The sequence below is a fragment of the Ammospiza caudacuta genome, chromosome Z (genome assembly GCF_027887145.1).
Source record: "Ammospiza caudacuta isolate bAmmCau1 chromosome Z, bAmmCau1.pri, whole genome shotgun sequence".
In the NCBI taxonomy this organism is placed as follows: domain Eukaryota; kingdom Metazoa; phylum Chordata; class Aves; order Passeriformes; family Passerellidae; genus Ammospiza; species Ammospiza caudacuta.
The window spans coordinates 61,913,478-61,929,694 of record NC_080632.1 but is presented as its reverse complement, the minus strand read 5'-3'; positions in this window follow the sequence as shown (position 1 = coordinate 61,929,694).

Here is a 16,217-nt window from a genome sequence, read left to right as displayed (position 1 = left end):
AAAGCACAAGACTTGATGGCTTTTGAGGGAGAGAAGAAAAAGGGCAGGATTTGTTTGCTTCAGTGTAGATGAATGTCTCCTGATAAGTTTGGTGCTTGTTTCCTGATGAATGGGCTCATAGTGAGAGATTAACTAGCCCTGAAAGAATGAAATGCTGATCCTCCTTAATGTTTGGCAGTGTGGCCTAAAACTCTGAATTAATTTTCTAAGTCTGACATGGTTTGTGTGGGGTGTAGCAGATCATTAAAAGACATATAGTACTGTAGTTCAACTGGTATACTTGTCTCTTTTGTTCTGTCCTAGACTCTGAGATCATAGTTTAGTTTCTGCTGCTTAATGTGGTTGCATAAATTACAAAACTTGTGGGACAGAGCAATGAGGGCTTTCTCTTCTGAAGAAGTTATCAGCAGTCTTGCTCTGGAGTGGTTATTTAGGAGGAGAAAGAAGGAAGAATTGCTTTTGTAATTTATAATCTGGCTTTATGACCCATTAAAGATTTCCCTTGCTGGTTTAGGATTATCACAGTAACTAGAAGACAGGCCAAATAGAAGTATATCCATTTACCTTGTTTCACAGAAATACATAATGGAGGCAAGTAGATGTCGTGGAGGCCAGAGGTTTCACAAAGCAAAGGTAAACATCACAGTGAAGTGTGTTGTGTGTATCCAGACAGGGAGGGTGAGCTAAAAACTGACCTGGTAACTGTGCCCAGAGTGTCAAAGCATGAATCCAGGATGAATCAAGTCACTAGTGCTGAACCCCACAGATCAATACAGGGGCTAGTAAAATTCAACTCTTTTATGATGGCCTGAATGATGGGATATATAGTGCAGTGGACAAGTGACTGATAGACTGGCTGATTGCTGCTGTTGAGAGGGACCTTTACAAAACTGAGGAAGGGGCAAACAGGAACCTCATGAATTTCAAGAAAGTAGCAAAGCCTGCACCTGGGGGAAGAATAACCCCATGCAGCAGTAATATGTAGGGGACCACCCAGCTGGAAAGCAGCCCTTTAGAGAAAGCCCAAGAGTTCATGGTGGACAAGCTGACCACAAGGCAGCAATACACACTTTCTGCAAAAAAAGGCCAGGGATGTCTTTAATGTGTTAGGCAAAGTGCTGACAGGAGATCTAAGGAAGTGATGCTGTCCTTACTCGGTGCTAATGTGATCACATCTGGAATGCTGGGACTAGTTCTGGGTTCTCCAGAACAAAAGTGTTACAGACTCACTGGAATGGGTGTGCTGCAGGACTACAGAGGAAATTAAGGAACAGGAGTATCATTCATACTGCAACCTAGGGAAGTTTCTTCTGGCCAGCAGGTCAAGCTAAAGGGAGTTGAAGAGGTAAAAACCACACTGTTGTTGATTCTCAGCTTTCTGGACAGTTAGGAGGCAGTGCACACAAAGTAAACACCTGAAATTTCCTCTGAACACAAGAAATTTTTAAGTGTGAAAGTGGTCAAACACTGCAATAAGTTTTTTCAGGAATTTGTGAAGCTTTTCTTGGCAATTTTTAAAATCTGACTGGCCATGATTCTGAGTGATCTATTCTGGCTGATTTTCCTTGAGCACAGGGTTTGGACTAGATGATCTCAAGTCTTCCACCCTGAATGATTCTGTGTTTCTGTGAGATGGTCGTCGGTGAGACTTTTGCCCCATTCACCTTATGATGTGAACCTTCTATATGTGTTCTTACAATGACAGAGATCTATCTGGTTTTGCACAGTGTTTTTTGGTTTATTTTCTTGGGTTTTGTTGCTGTTTTGTTGTTCGTTTAACATCAGCCTGTATTTCATATTAATATTAAACAACCCTTTAGCAAGTAATATTCTGTGTATGTCTCACTGGGTGATTATATTTCTTTTCATGGTAGCAGTGGTAAAACATTTCAAATAGAAGTTGTGATTTTTACATGCTCTGTGAACTGCTATTTAGAATGGGTGGACTGTTAAATTCGTGGACTCTGTCTTTGAGGTTATATGAATTACCACAGATTTGGGGTTTTAGAAATTCAAGTTTTGTCCAAACTAAGGATGATTTAACATAACTTTTTGAAAGTTATGTCTTCTAACTAGCATGATTACTTTTAGAAACATATCCTACTGTAAACAAGACTGTCTAACTAAACGTTGTAGTAGAACAAACATTGTAATTCATCGGTGAACCAAAAGTAAGCTTCTAAAACGAGGTACATTGCCCTATATGGCTAGTGCAAATGAATTATCCAAAAGTTTATTAGAGCCTCTGTCCAGTAAATATATAGGATTCCATGAGTCTTACAAGGGAGTGACTGTAATTAACTGTTAGAGGTGAGACTAAACTGATCTAAACTTTCTTAGTTGTTATATGGATTTTTAATCTCAAAACCAAGACTGCAAACTGCATTTTCTTTCATTTGAAGAGGAAGGATGATGATAGGGTAACCTCAGCCTCTGTCTGGACAGCGAAAGCAAGCCACTGTTAAAAAAGCTAATTCTTCTTGTTTGAAAACTTCTCTAAATTTAATAGCTTAACACCAAAATTTACTTGCAATGACAAGAGTACATTCTTTCTGGTGTTGTGAATACTGAGAAAGGGGAAAATAATAGGAACTTTGTTATGCATGTGGCTACCATAAATATAATTACTTAAAACTTTAAAATATTTTGTATACATGCCTGGTTTGTGAGGTCTCTTTGCACATGAGTAGAAGTATGTTAGAATATTAGAACCTGAAATATGTTGGTTATGAACACAGTAGACCAAAGTATATCTACTGACTGATTATGGACAGAAACATGGGAACCTTAGCAATGCTGCAGCTTATTAGCTGGTTTTACATGTTTGTTGACCATTACTGAGATGATGACAGTATGAAGAACTGGTAGTTAAAGCAGTTACCTTAAGGTAGGTTCAGGTGTAAGCAACTGTAAGAAAATTACTGAAAAACATCTGTGTCTGAAATCCATCAAAAAGGGCTATGGGTTAAGTAGTATTTCTTTTTATGAATTAGTGAGTATAAAAGACTGTCTTAATCTTTAAGACAGACAAACATACAGTAAGACATTAAACTTTAGTTTTTTTGTTTGTTTGTGGAGGTTTTTTTGTTCAGTTATTTGTTGTGGATTTTTTATTGTGTGTGTGTGCTTTTCCCCCTCCCCACCAGATGGTTCTGTTTCTGCTAAAACCAGACAATTTTGTTGGTTTTGCATGCAATATCACAATTTTTAGAACGCAGAGCAATAATATGCAGCTTTTGCAAAAATACTCAGTTAATGAAAGTCTAACTTTGCCTTTTGTTGGCTTGATTTCTGCTTTTGCAGTGGCAGGGATTCTCTTTTTTGTGGTAAATAAATGAATATGTTTGTTTATGACTTATTTTCTTTTCATGACATGTCTGTGAAGCACACTGTACAGCTCTCTTTTTATATGGGTGGAGGTTTTTTCCCCCGAAAGACAGAAATCCACAGGCAAAAAAGATCAATGTTAGATTAAAAGAAGCTTTAGAAAGTTACTGTTACTGAGGAATACTGTTACTCTTGTATCTCAGTAATATATGATGAAAAAATTGGGAATAAATTATTTGTGTGCTGCTTCCATGGGAAAATCCAGCCAGAAGAATGAGTCTGCTATACAGAGGAGTCTTATGAATTTGGATAGCTTACACATGTGTATGCCTTTCAAAGTCTGTATAATGGGAATTTGGTAACTGGCTATAATTCCTCTCCAGTCTACAGAATACCTTAGTAAATGCCCAAAATGGAAGTACAAGTGGTACATATAAAGTTTTTTTCTGATCATTATTAATCTTTGAGCTTTTGTAATTAACATATTAATTTTTAATATTAAGTGGAGCTCTTGAGGAAAGGTGAACTATAAACCAGAAAAATCATCATTCTCTCCAAATTATTCAGGTACCTTAAAAAATTTCTGGGCTCAATTGATCCTTGTTTTGCCCCCAGTATTTTATGCTGAGATTGTCTTTAAAAGACACAAAATGAAGGAAGTATCTCATTTGTATGGAAATAAAATCATAAAGTATGGGTCTGAAGTCTGTGAAAGTTTCGCTCTTTATTTAAGGGAATAAGGGTGCTTAGATAAATTGCAAAAATAGTTGTTTGATGTGTGTTGTGTGATGTGTGTACCATGTATCTAGTTGGAGAAAGTTTCTGTCACAAAACGAAAAGGGTTTAGTAACCTATCAACCGGGTAAGAAATGACTGAGCTATGACAGAAATGCAAGCTAGAGATAGAAAATTAGTGCTTTTCAGAATTTTTTTTCCTACTTAGTCATTTTTAAAAAGTGTCTTACTTGTCACATTTCAATTCACTTGATGTAGAGTTTGGTTTCAAATATTAGGAAAAGCCTCCAGATTAAAGCAAATCCACATCTCTACCTTTGCACTTCACATTACTCAAGCATGTCTTGCTGTTCCTTCAAATGGCAAGGTGTCAGGCTACAGATAATGGAGGCTCCAAAACTGAAGTAATTACCTGCAATAAGTGAGCTGAAGCAGTTTGTGCAGGATATTGGCAAATAAACATGCTGAAAAAGCTATATCAGGAGATAGGAAATGAAACAAAACAAGTGCAGGCTGAAAATCTGGCACAGGCAAATTCATATAGGATATTAAGAAGATTACATTGATGATGTATTTTATTATAGTCAAGTTAATGACCTCCATTTGAAGAGCTTTGTAAATCAGTTATTTTTGTCTACCAGAACACAAGGGCATACAGTTGATAATTGCATAGGCACAAAATCTCCTGGAAACAAACCTGGTAGTGGGAACACTGCAGTATGTAGTAGATGTGGTTTAACTCCATCTGGCAACTAAGCCACAAAGGGCCACTATTTTACTCCGTTCTGGTGGGAGGATGGAAGAATTAGAATGGTAAAAGTGAAAAAACCTTAGCATTGAGAAAACTACAGTTTAATAAGTAAAGCAAAAGTCACATATGCAAAGAAAGCAAATCAGGGAATTCATTCACCCCTTCCCATGAGCAGGCAGGTGTTCAGCCATCCCCAGTAAAACAGGTTTATATCACTTGTAATGATAACTTGGGATGAGAAGCTAAACACTCCAAACATCCTCCACTTCCTTCTTCTTCCCTAAACTTCATATGTAAAGCATGATGCTATATGATCTGGAATATCCCTTTGGTCATTTGGGGTCACCTGTCCTGGCTGTGTCCCTTCCCAACTCCTTTTGCACCTCCAGCCTGCTCACTGGTGGGGTGAGAAGCTAAAAAGCCCTTTGCTCAGGAGGTTGCAGTGAGAGAGGGATTGGTCCCTGCTACTGTGCCTGCAGAGAGGACCAGAGGCAAAGGCCTCAAGCTGATACACAAGTGTGCTGGTTTGACCAGGAAGTAGGAATTCTGGGATGCTGTGGTCAAACCAATGGGTGCTCAGATTTTGATATTGGCACCTGATGTGGCCAGTGGGGTTCGGACACACCTCTGAGAACACACAGGGGTTAAAAACCAGACCTTTGGCCCTGGGAGCTTCTCTTGGGACTTCGAGGTGAAGAGGTCAGATCTCCCTCCCCCGTACAGCTGCTACTGCTGGGTGGGGGAGGGGCAGCCCTGCAGTAGGCCTGGGCCTGGACAGAGATGGGGGGGTGAGGAGGCCCTTGAGGATGGAAGGGTGGAAGAGCACCAAGAGACATCGGGCAGCCACCCCCCGCCCCCCCAGGAGAGAGAGAGGGAGAGCCAGCGACAGAATGTGATAGCAGCCAGCCGAGGAGGAGAAGGGGGGAGTGCGGCGAGAAGGTGCCTGGCCAGGGCAGCATGGGAGTTCTGGAGCTCTGGGACAGGCAGAGACTGAAATTTTTAACCCTTTTCTGGCCTGATAGAGACCTTGCAAAATGCTGATCCTCCTGGAGCTGAATGAGAAGAGAGATAAGAGATAAGAGGGAATGGGCCATAAGGGAAGTGCAGAAGACTCTTGAGTGGGGGAGAGATGACGGAGTGGCCTTTTGGCTGGACTTTTCTTGTATGGCCATAGACTGAACCATTTTTTTTCCTGTGACGCAGAGACTGCATTTAGGGGGAGGCAGTGCCTCAGAACCAGGAGGGTTCATTGTGGGTACCCCTTGGCCCCAGGGGGTGAAAAATTGGGGGGGACAGATGTCCCAAAGGAGAGACTGTGTCTTTTTTTTGGAGTGACACAAGGCATCCTTGAAAGACAACCCTAGAAGCAGCTCTGGTCCATGCACAGTGGTGAGAGCACTGGGCATGGAAGGCAAGATGTCATGATGCAAAAGGACTTTCTGGGCAGTGCTGAGTGACATGGAAACATACGAGGTTTCAGCGTGTTTCCAGGGGAAGCCTATGGTGCAAGAAGGACTCCTCTTCATGAACTGAAGACTGAGTATTCTAAAGGGTGGTGCTGGACTGGGAGTTGGTGATTTGGGGGAATGTATTGGATTGGGAAATTTGGTGGGGGGGAGGAGGATAGTGCTTTTTGTAAGGTTTTCAATTTTTTCCCTTTTAGTTTTTTCCCTTCTTTTCTTGTAGTTTAGTTAATAAAGTTTTCTTTATTTCTAAGCTGGAGCCTGCTTTGCTTATTCCTGATCACATCTCACAGCAGACACCAGGGAGAGGGTATTCTCATGGGGGCACTGGCTCTGTGCCAGGCCTAAACCATGACAACGGGAGATTCAGATTAGGTTCTAGAAAACAATTTTGGTGTGGTCAGGAACTATACCAGGCTGCTGAGAGAGGTGGTAGAGTCACCATCCCAAGGTACACTTAAAAGACACATGGATCTGGCACTGGGTGATGTGGTTCAGTGGTGACAGTGACAGTGTTGGTTGAACTGGATGATCTTGAAAGTCTTTTCCCATCTTGATAATTCTTTGATTCTATGAGAACACAGAAGAACCTTCATTGCATTAGTCAGTATTCCTCCAGATAGTTCGAGGACTGCTTCTGGAAACTGTAAAGCACTTTTATATTTTGCATGGGAGACCAAGTAACAAGATACTAAAACTTCTTGAGTAGCTTCTTAGACAGACTGAGCTAAGACATTTAGTTTTTTTCAACACCTTAGTGGCCAACTCTAACTTTTAAACAGAAAAAAATTTCATCAGGCTTGTGTCATTCTGAAACCTAATAAATCTCACTTGCTTAGGTCTGCTCACATAACTGGCATCAAAATTTTGAAAAAAATAATTTAAAAACTAAACAAAATGTCTGTTTAACTATTCCCAGAATGGTAACTTCAGTATTCAGAAAATGTCCAATAGAGCTTTTTAGCAAAACAGGCAATGAAAAAAAAGGGTGGTTTTTCTACTATATCAATAAAAATTTCTAACTCCAAAAGGCTCTGAGAGTTTCCTTATCAGCTCAAGTACTCAAGAAAACAGATACATCCCAAAAACTCTTCTACTGAAAAATGCAGTAAGATCCATAAGGCAGGGCAGTCTTACTACTACTGCAAATAATTCAGAATTAACTGCTTTTGCAATTGGTTTCAATAGCTTTCATAGTCTTTTCTATGGGTTTCATGATTTCAGTGAGAGTACATGGATATCTGAACATGTGAATATGATGAGAAATGTGGACTGGATAAAATTTGATCTAGTAGAATATCTATCCCAAATGCTGGAGTTAAGACATATTTGTCACCTAAAAACAAAAGCCACATAAATAGTGGAGAATGGGAAACACATAGGTAAGTTATAGCCCATTGTTACTTAGTCAAAGTACTTAGTGTCCATGAATACAAGAAGTATATTCCCATGATAATAAAACTGAGTAAAAAGGAGGAAAATTTTTTACACATTCCTGTTAGGTGTTTGTATTCAATTAGCTTTGCACTAGTGTTGTTCCCTATTCTGCTAGAATATATTATTATTATTATTTGCTATGTGCTAATGAAGATTATTGTACCATGAAGTAAATTTCAAGAGAAGTCACAGAAAGAAGAAATTAAATTGGTGCAGGAATGATTATGGAAAAAAACTGTGTTATAGTTTTGGTGAATATTCCATTGATATGTAATACCTTGCATCTTTATAATTACATGTTAATGAGTCTTTTGGAACTTACTCTTCAATTTCAGTGCTTGAGGAAACTTGTGTTTTGCACATTGTTTTGTGATGGCATTTGATACTTAAAGTCTCAATTCAAGATTATATCCCTTGTGTACATAGAGGGCAGTATTAAAGTTGGTATGGTCACAGTGACTAGGTTTGCTTCATTTTGAAAAATTATCAAGCTAAACCAGACTGACAACAGCAATGTAGTTAATTTTTCCATTTTTTGGTTTGTCTACTTTGTTTATATGTAGTCAGTGTCTTCCAGTACTGTGGTCAGCAGAACTGACCTGGACTCAATATGGCTGGATGCTGTTATTCTGTGCTCTGTGAAAAAGTGTGAAATCTTATACATAGTGAATGGTAGGTAGTATCTTGTTTATAAGACTCTGTTGTTTGAATAGTTTAGACTTACTTTGAAGACATTTAATTCATCCTGAACTCCATGGTGGTTTGCATGAATTGCCTGGTCCACCCAATATGTATTCTATGGTCCTTCACTTTCATATTGAAACTAGCAAAGTGCTAGCTATTCGTTTTATCTCATAACTTTTTTACATTGTGTTAGACAAAATATTTTCCTTGCATTTCTATTTTATGATTTGGTTTTGAAAGTGGTACTTGTAATGTGTTATACAGAATTAGAAATAGGGAGAATTCACTTTTTGGGATGAGGAAGAAGGACCATTAGAAAAATGTGCTCATTAGGTCCATTATTATTTTTCTGAACAATAACATCCTTTTAGAATAGTACTTAACATCACTTGTAGATGGTTAAATAACATCATTAGGAAAATGGCATATTGCTTATTTTAACATGAGCCATGTTTTCCTGTGGAGGTTCTTCAGAGTGTTTGGGTGAAGCTCTACTGAAAGACTTATGTCCTCAGCAATCTGAAAAATAAAGTTTACTTAATGAGATATCTGAAGGGACTACCCATGTGTGTGTCCAACTGGAGTACATGCAGGTAGCTGAGCTCCATTTTAAATACTCAAGGTAGAAGCAACTGCATTTATCCAACAACTTCTGCTTGTTCAGGCAACTTGAGGTGAAGTTTTCAATGCAAATCTCAGGTAATCCTGAGTTTTAATTTCCATTTAAAAGCAAAGTTTTCTGTGATTCCACTATCTGGCATTCTAAGTGTTTATTTGTTATTATAACAGGGAGCCAGGTCTTGTTGAAGTAAGTAAATTCTCTTCAGAAAGGATATTCTTCTTTTGCTTCAGAGCATAAGAGTAATTGAGATGGACAAACAGGGGCACTGAGATCCCCTTCTTCCCTTCCCCCGGCATATACTTCTGTACTATTAAATTAACTAGACTGTAGTGACTAAATAATTTAACAATACAAAAATATGCAGTTGCTGCTCTCCTAAAATATGATCCTAATGGGAATTTATGTCTTCAAACAGAAAATTCATTTGCTGAGAGCAGCATATTCATAGCAGAAAATTAAAATGGAAGTAAAATTGTAACTGTCAGCATCTGATGCAGAGCAATATACCAGTAACCATTATATCTTCTTGTTCTCTCTGCAGGGGGAAAGTGATGATGAAGATTACTTATTCTAATACTTCCACTTCAACCCTGTTGGCTGTTATAAAAAAATTATGTGCTTGAACAAAATTCACTTTTCTTTCTACAGTATTAGCCTCAGATTTTCCCTCTATAAAGATTCTTACAAATGAGATTTACTATTTTCATAGGCTGAAGAGAAGCAAAATCTGAAACATGGCATGTCAGCCTCTTTTCCCTTGGCAAATCAAAACATTTTAGTGGCGTGTAGTGCACTGGTGCCAGAACTTTTGACAAGTGTATAGTACCACACAATAGTCCTGTTCCCATTCCCAGCAGGAAGCTGAGTCTCTGTCAGGTGCTGTGTGTATAGTGGGTCCAAATGGCTCTTGAAAAGCTGTGGAAAGCATCACATCTGATGCTGCATGCTTGGCAGGGATTCAAAAGGTTTGGTGTTCTGCATTAAAATTATTGTTGAATTCTGAATAATAGGCCTTAAGTTGACAAGAAAATACAAATCTGTAGCTGTTCTTACCACGCTCAAAACAGTGAGATGAGCCATTTCACCCTTTACGTTCTTCTTTTTTCCCCCTCACTTAGTTCTTCTCTCTCAACACTTTTGTATTTTCATGGTTTCATCTTCAGAATACTGAAAGTGTATTCAAATTTATTGTGATTATCAACTTTTTTTGAAAGGTTGGAACAATCTCTGGGTACGATTGGAAGTATTTTTGCTTTTGCTTGGTCCTGTGTTTTCCTGTGAAACCACATGATTGAAGACTGAGGTTAAAGAAAAGTTAGGATATGGTCTTGGATTGTCTTCTTTTTCCCAACCTTTTCTAATGACCACCTTAATTCCTGGCTGATTTAAGTCATCTATTGATGCATAATTTTATACTTTTACCACAGACAAGTTTATAGTATCTACATTTTACAGTAGACAACACTGTTTCCACATTGCAAAACAGTTAGAGGAGAGATTTGTGTTTTGATTAGGGATAATTTTATTCATTCTTTAGTGTGACTCAAACATCTCATGCTTTGCTTGTGGAAATACTATCTAGGCTTCCAATACCATGGGGGCAGCCATGGGTCAGTGTTTGTCGCAGTTCAGTGATAGTCTGTTTTAATTAAATGCTTTCATGCCAGATTGTAGATATAATATCTATGAAAATGTATATTGATGAAGATACTCACTTTCTCTTTAGTATAAGAAAAATAATAAAAACACTAGTTCAGCTTTTCTAATACCATAATGATTTCTAATGCCTTAATAGTGTAATTCAGAAATATATTTTCCTGTTTCATAAAGGCATTGAGAACACAGGGAGAATCAGACTCAGTCTCAGAAGATTACAATACCATCACAAGGCTGGTAACACTGAGACAACTCCTGGCCCAGCACAGCTTAACCCTCCTTGACAGAGCTTTGTGTTATTCCCTTGGTTCCAAAGCAAAGAAAGCTTTAACCATCTCTGCTTTGTGTAAGTCCCTGTTCAGTGAAGTGACCCTCTCCATGATGTGACTGGCCAATGTTATTTCTAGTATCTATTTCTACACTACATTTACCTGTTAACATGTTTTTAAAAGTTCTTTTTATTGTTGCAACAGTCTGTTGGAGGTTGGTTTATTTCTCTTCTTTCCTTGTTAAATATGGAATTTTGTTCCCATTGAGTTGCTAATAAGCACAGATGGCGAGGAGGGGGAACTCCTTTGGGTTTTGGGAGTTTCTCTGGCGGGAGGGGAGGGTAGGGGGACACAGGGGGCCGTGACGGGGAGGGCAGAGATACCACTGCGAGAATGGGAGTAGGTAAAAAAGGAGACGGGGTTGGGGGCAGTCCTCTCTCGCTTTGCAGTATCAGAGGCGGACTGCTAGACTGTTGCTTACTGTGGCAAGGGTGTATCTGGCCTGGGTGGTCAGTGTCCGGCTAGCAGAGGGTAGGCCGACACCCAGCTACAATCCAAAGCGAGCACCCCTCAGCGTCTGAGGGCCTCGGGCTGTGCTCACCTGCGGACCGATCTCACCGCCAACGCAACTGGAATAAGGAGCTGGACTCTCGATGGCGTCAAGTCCAGTTTAATGAACAACTCAAGACAACATCCAGGGAGAAACCCCAGGGAGAGACCCTGAAATGGGGGTGAAACGAGGTTATAAAGGGGGTGGGTGTACAAAGGAGGGGTTTACACTGAACCAATAAGGAAGGGTGGAGGGATGAACTTAACATAACTGACATAAACAGGAAACCAATAAATACAAAGTAAAGGAGGGGCCCCGAGACCACAGCCAACCACAACCCCCAGAGGGAAGAAGATTCTGGAAAGCTAGGGGGGGTGGAGGGTGATTGACTGGGCCCAGGGAGGAGGGAAAGTCCACATATAAGGAAATAAGGGGGAGGAGGAATTATATAACTTAACTGACAGTTAATGCCAATGGCGGGAAAACTGGGAAGGGCAAAATCATTTACACAAAACGGGGGGAACAATACAAAATGGGGGAGCTATATGATAAACTTAACAAACACACTACTACAGCTTACTGCAAGGAGAATTCACCAGCACCACTGTATCTCAGCCCTGAATGAACGATCACTATCTGCTTGTGGAATCCTGAACTTCACCTCTCCCTACTCTTCTCAGAGCCGGGCCACCGCTGTCCCGCCTCCACTGTTTCCTTGTTACTGCTCTGCATTTTCTCCATGCTGTAGCCTGTACCGTGCTGCCTTGCTGGCATGTCCCCACAGTTCCAGCTACTGCGAAAGTGCTGATATATCTTGCCCACCAGCCCAGGATTTTTGCTCATTGCTGCCGGCTCTGATAGCAACTGTACCAAGGGGCAGAGGGACTGCCGACAAGGGAACTGTTACCGGGTCCCTGATTCTGTTGTTGTTAATGCCATAAATATTGTAGTTTTGTTTTGCCTTGTTATACATACTAGTAAAGAACTGTTGTTCCTATTCCCATATCTTTGCCTGAGAGGCCCTTAATTTAAAGATTATGATAATTTGGAGGGAGGGAGGGGCTTTACTGTCACAGACATCTTTTGTAAAAATCCTTTCTTTAGGATTTTTCCCCTGTCAGAGAAGCTGTGGCCTCAGCAACAAAATGTAAACAATGGTTATCAGCTGCTGTGGAATGCAACAGGTGGATGCGTGATTGGTCTTGGGTGAATGTTTGGATTTACTGACCACTCATGGCAGAGCTGGGTCTCACTCTCTGCTGAGACACAGTCCTTTGTTTATTCATTCCTTTTCTATTCTTAGCTTAGCTAGCTTCTGAGAACTTTTCTCTTCTATTCTTTTAGTACAGTAATAATGTAATATATATATCATAACCTAATAAATCAAGCATTGGAATTAACATTCTCGTCTCTCTCTTCACTCTGAAAACCCTTGCAAGCCCTGTAACACTCTACCTTCTCCATTCTAAGGGAAATTTTCTGCCTTCCCTAGCAGACACCTTTCTTGTAAACCAAGACACAGCCCTAGACAGCTTCAACTCCAACTGAGCTTTGGATACACAGTTTTTTTGCTGTAGTGGTGACCAGCACACGTCTGTACTCCTCCCACATAATCCAACCTTGCTTTCACTTTCCTTTTTGTCACCTTAGCTCCAAAGATCCCTGCTCTGCCAAGCGGACCTTCTCTCTGACCTGCTTGACTTCCAGCATTTTGGAATTGCCAAATCTTATCCTAATGGAAAGTGATGCTTAAAAAGTGACCAGCAATGATGGGCCCCAGCACCTTCCAAAGCATTTATCAGAGACCTCGCTATTTCTCTGAGCAACCTGCAGGCTGTGCTCCTCATATGCAGGAGGAGATCCTGAATATTGCCTAGGAAAACTTTGTCTTACAATTCATTGTGAGAGATCATTTGTATGCAGATGATTTATTGGTTTCTTTTTTGTTTGTTGGTTTGGGTTTTGTTTGTTTGTTTGTTTTCTGCTTTACCTTTAGTATTTCTAGTCACTGAGTCTGGAATGGCCTTAAGTTCAGCAAGCTGACTTGATTCACCCTCTCCTTCAATGGCTTCTGTTGTGTGGGGCACCATACGGCTGTTTTCCACTTCCGGTTCATCCCTATGATGCGACAGGAACCGTCAGTGAAAAGACCATAGCGTGTTTCCTCTGCTGGTAATTGGTTCTATGGTGGATAGAACCATAGAACCATATGCTTCTTCAGCACGTATCACTTATTCCTGCTTCTCTTCATCAATGAGACCAAAGTTTACACCTTCTGGCCAGTTTGTAATTACTTCCAAAATCCCAGGGCAATTTGGGTTTTTAATACAGGTGCGCTGAGAGCAATCCATTTGCTCCATGTGGTGCCAATGGCACAGTGGGTAGAGGGAACTTCTCCTTTAAACATCCACCCCAGCACTGGTAGTCGAGGTGCCAGGAGTTTTGTTTACATGCCAGTCACCTCTGAGGCAGCTTGAACTCCTTCACAGGTGGCCAAGATTTTGTTCTCTGTGGGACTGTAGTTGGCTTTGGACCTTCTGTAACTTCAGCTCCAGAATCTCAGTGGCTGGCCTCGAGTTTCCCCAGGCACCTTCTGCCTCAAGCTCCAGGACAAGCCATTGTTCCCAGCTGCAGAGTAAAGCACATTCTTCACCTCTGGTCCCATCCTGACTGGACCAAGGGCTACTGCATGAGTGATCTCCTGCTTGATCTGGGCAAAGGCTTGTTCCTGTTCGGGGCCCCAGTGGAAACTGTTCTTCTTACGGGTGATCAGGTAGAGAGGGCTCACAATCTGGCTGTACTCAGGAATGTGCATTCTCCAAAAACCTGTGTTTCCTTCTTGCTGGTAGGTGGAGACATTGCTGTGATCTTATTGATAACCTCAGTGGGAATCTGACGCCATCCGTCTTGCCACTTTACTCCCAGGAACAGGATCTCTTGCACAGGTCCTTTGACTTTGCTCTTCTTGATGGCGAAGCCAGCTTCCAGCAGAATCTGGATGACTCTCTCCTTTCTCACATACTTCCATATGTGTGTTCCCCCACACAATGATGTCATCAATATATTGCAGATGTTCTGGAGCCTCACCCTTTTCCAGTGCAGCCTGGATCAGTCCATGGCAGATGGTGGGGCTGTGCTTCCACCCCTGGGGCAGTCAGTTCCAGGTGTACTGCACGCCTCTCCAGGTGAAAGCAAACTGAGGCCTGCATTCTGCTGCCAGAGGAATGGAGAAAAATGCATTGGCAATATCAATAGTGGCATACCACCTTGCTGCCTTGGACTCCAGCTCCTACTGGAGTTCCAGCATGTCTGGCACAGCAGCACTCAGCGGTGGTTACCTCATTCAAGGCACGATATTCCACTGTCAATCTCTATTCTCTGTCAAACTTGGGACTGTTGAAGGTTGAGTGGGCTTTACTGACCACCCCTTGGCTCTCTAGCTCATGGATCATTTTGTGGATGGGGATCATGGCATCCCTATTGTCCATACTGTCAGTGCTGCACCATCGAGGTGTCAATTGGTACTTGTTTCTCTTCCACTCTCAGGAGTCCTACTGCAGATGGGTTTTCTGATAGTCCAGGCAAGGTGTTCAACTGCTTAATGTCCTCTGCCTCTACAGCAGCTATTCAAAAAACCAACCTGCGTCCCTTTGGGTTTTTGTAATAGCCATTCTGGAGGAAGTCTCTGTCTAGAATTCACAAGGCCTCTGGGCTGGTCACAATAGGATGTTTTTGCCACTCTTTCCCAGTCAGGCTCACCTCAGCTTCCAACAGGGTCAATTGCTGCAATCCCCCTGTTACCCCAGCCATGGAAACAGGTTCTGCCCCAGCATGTCCCAATGGCATTAGGGTACACAGCTCACCAGTATCAACTAACGCTTCATATTTTTGTGGCTCTTATGTGCCAGGCCATCAGATCCACACTGTCCAAAAGACCCAGTTTTCCTGTGCCTCTTCCTGGCTAGAGGAAGGCCCCCTCTATCCCTGGTTATAACTTTCTTCCTGGGCATACATACTAGAAGCTCCTTCAAGGGGTTCTGACAGATCATACCCAGCAGCTCTGTCATGGGAGGTTGAGACTACCTTCACTTTAGTGGAACTCCCTTGGTTAGTGGTTCCCTCAGGTTGATACACCTGTGCTGCCAGGAGAGAAGTGGGTTTCCCATCCCACCTTCCCATGTCTTCCCCATGGTCACGCAGAAGAACCACAGGTCAGCTTGTGAGGTGTACCATCTCCCTGGCTGGGGGACATTGGGTTCTGACTTTGGAGCCTGTGACTCACATTGGTGCCATATGAGAACTGTTCCTCCTCACTTCCTCCCTCATCTTGCCTTGGAGGCTCTTAATTACAGCAGAGACATGAGCCTGCTTCAGGCCATTGATCATACTCTTGTAATTTCTAAGCTTGTTGGCAACAGAACCCACTGTCTCTTGGTTGGTATTGGCATTAATTGCAATGAAGGTGGTGTATTGACCTTGTCAGGGTCATTCTCATGCTGTTCGTTCCTCCCAAAGAGTACCTCCAATACTGCCACTTCTCTCAGCTGTTGGATCCCTTCCTCAAGGGTCTTCCAGTGCATTCTATGATGATGGTCTTGCATTCTCTCTGTGGAAAAACCTCTTTCTTACACTCCTTAAAAGCCACTCCCAGAGGGAAAGGGAACCTGGCTCCCTTAAAAATACCTGATTCAAACCTCAATCTTGGGTCAAGGGTCCCAAATTC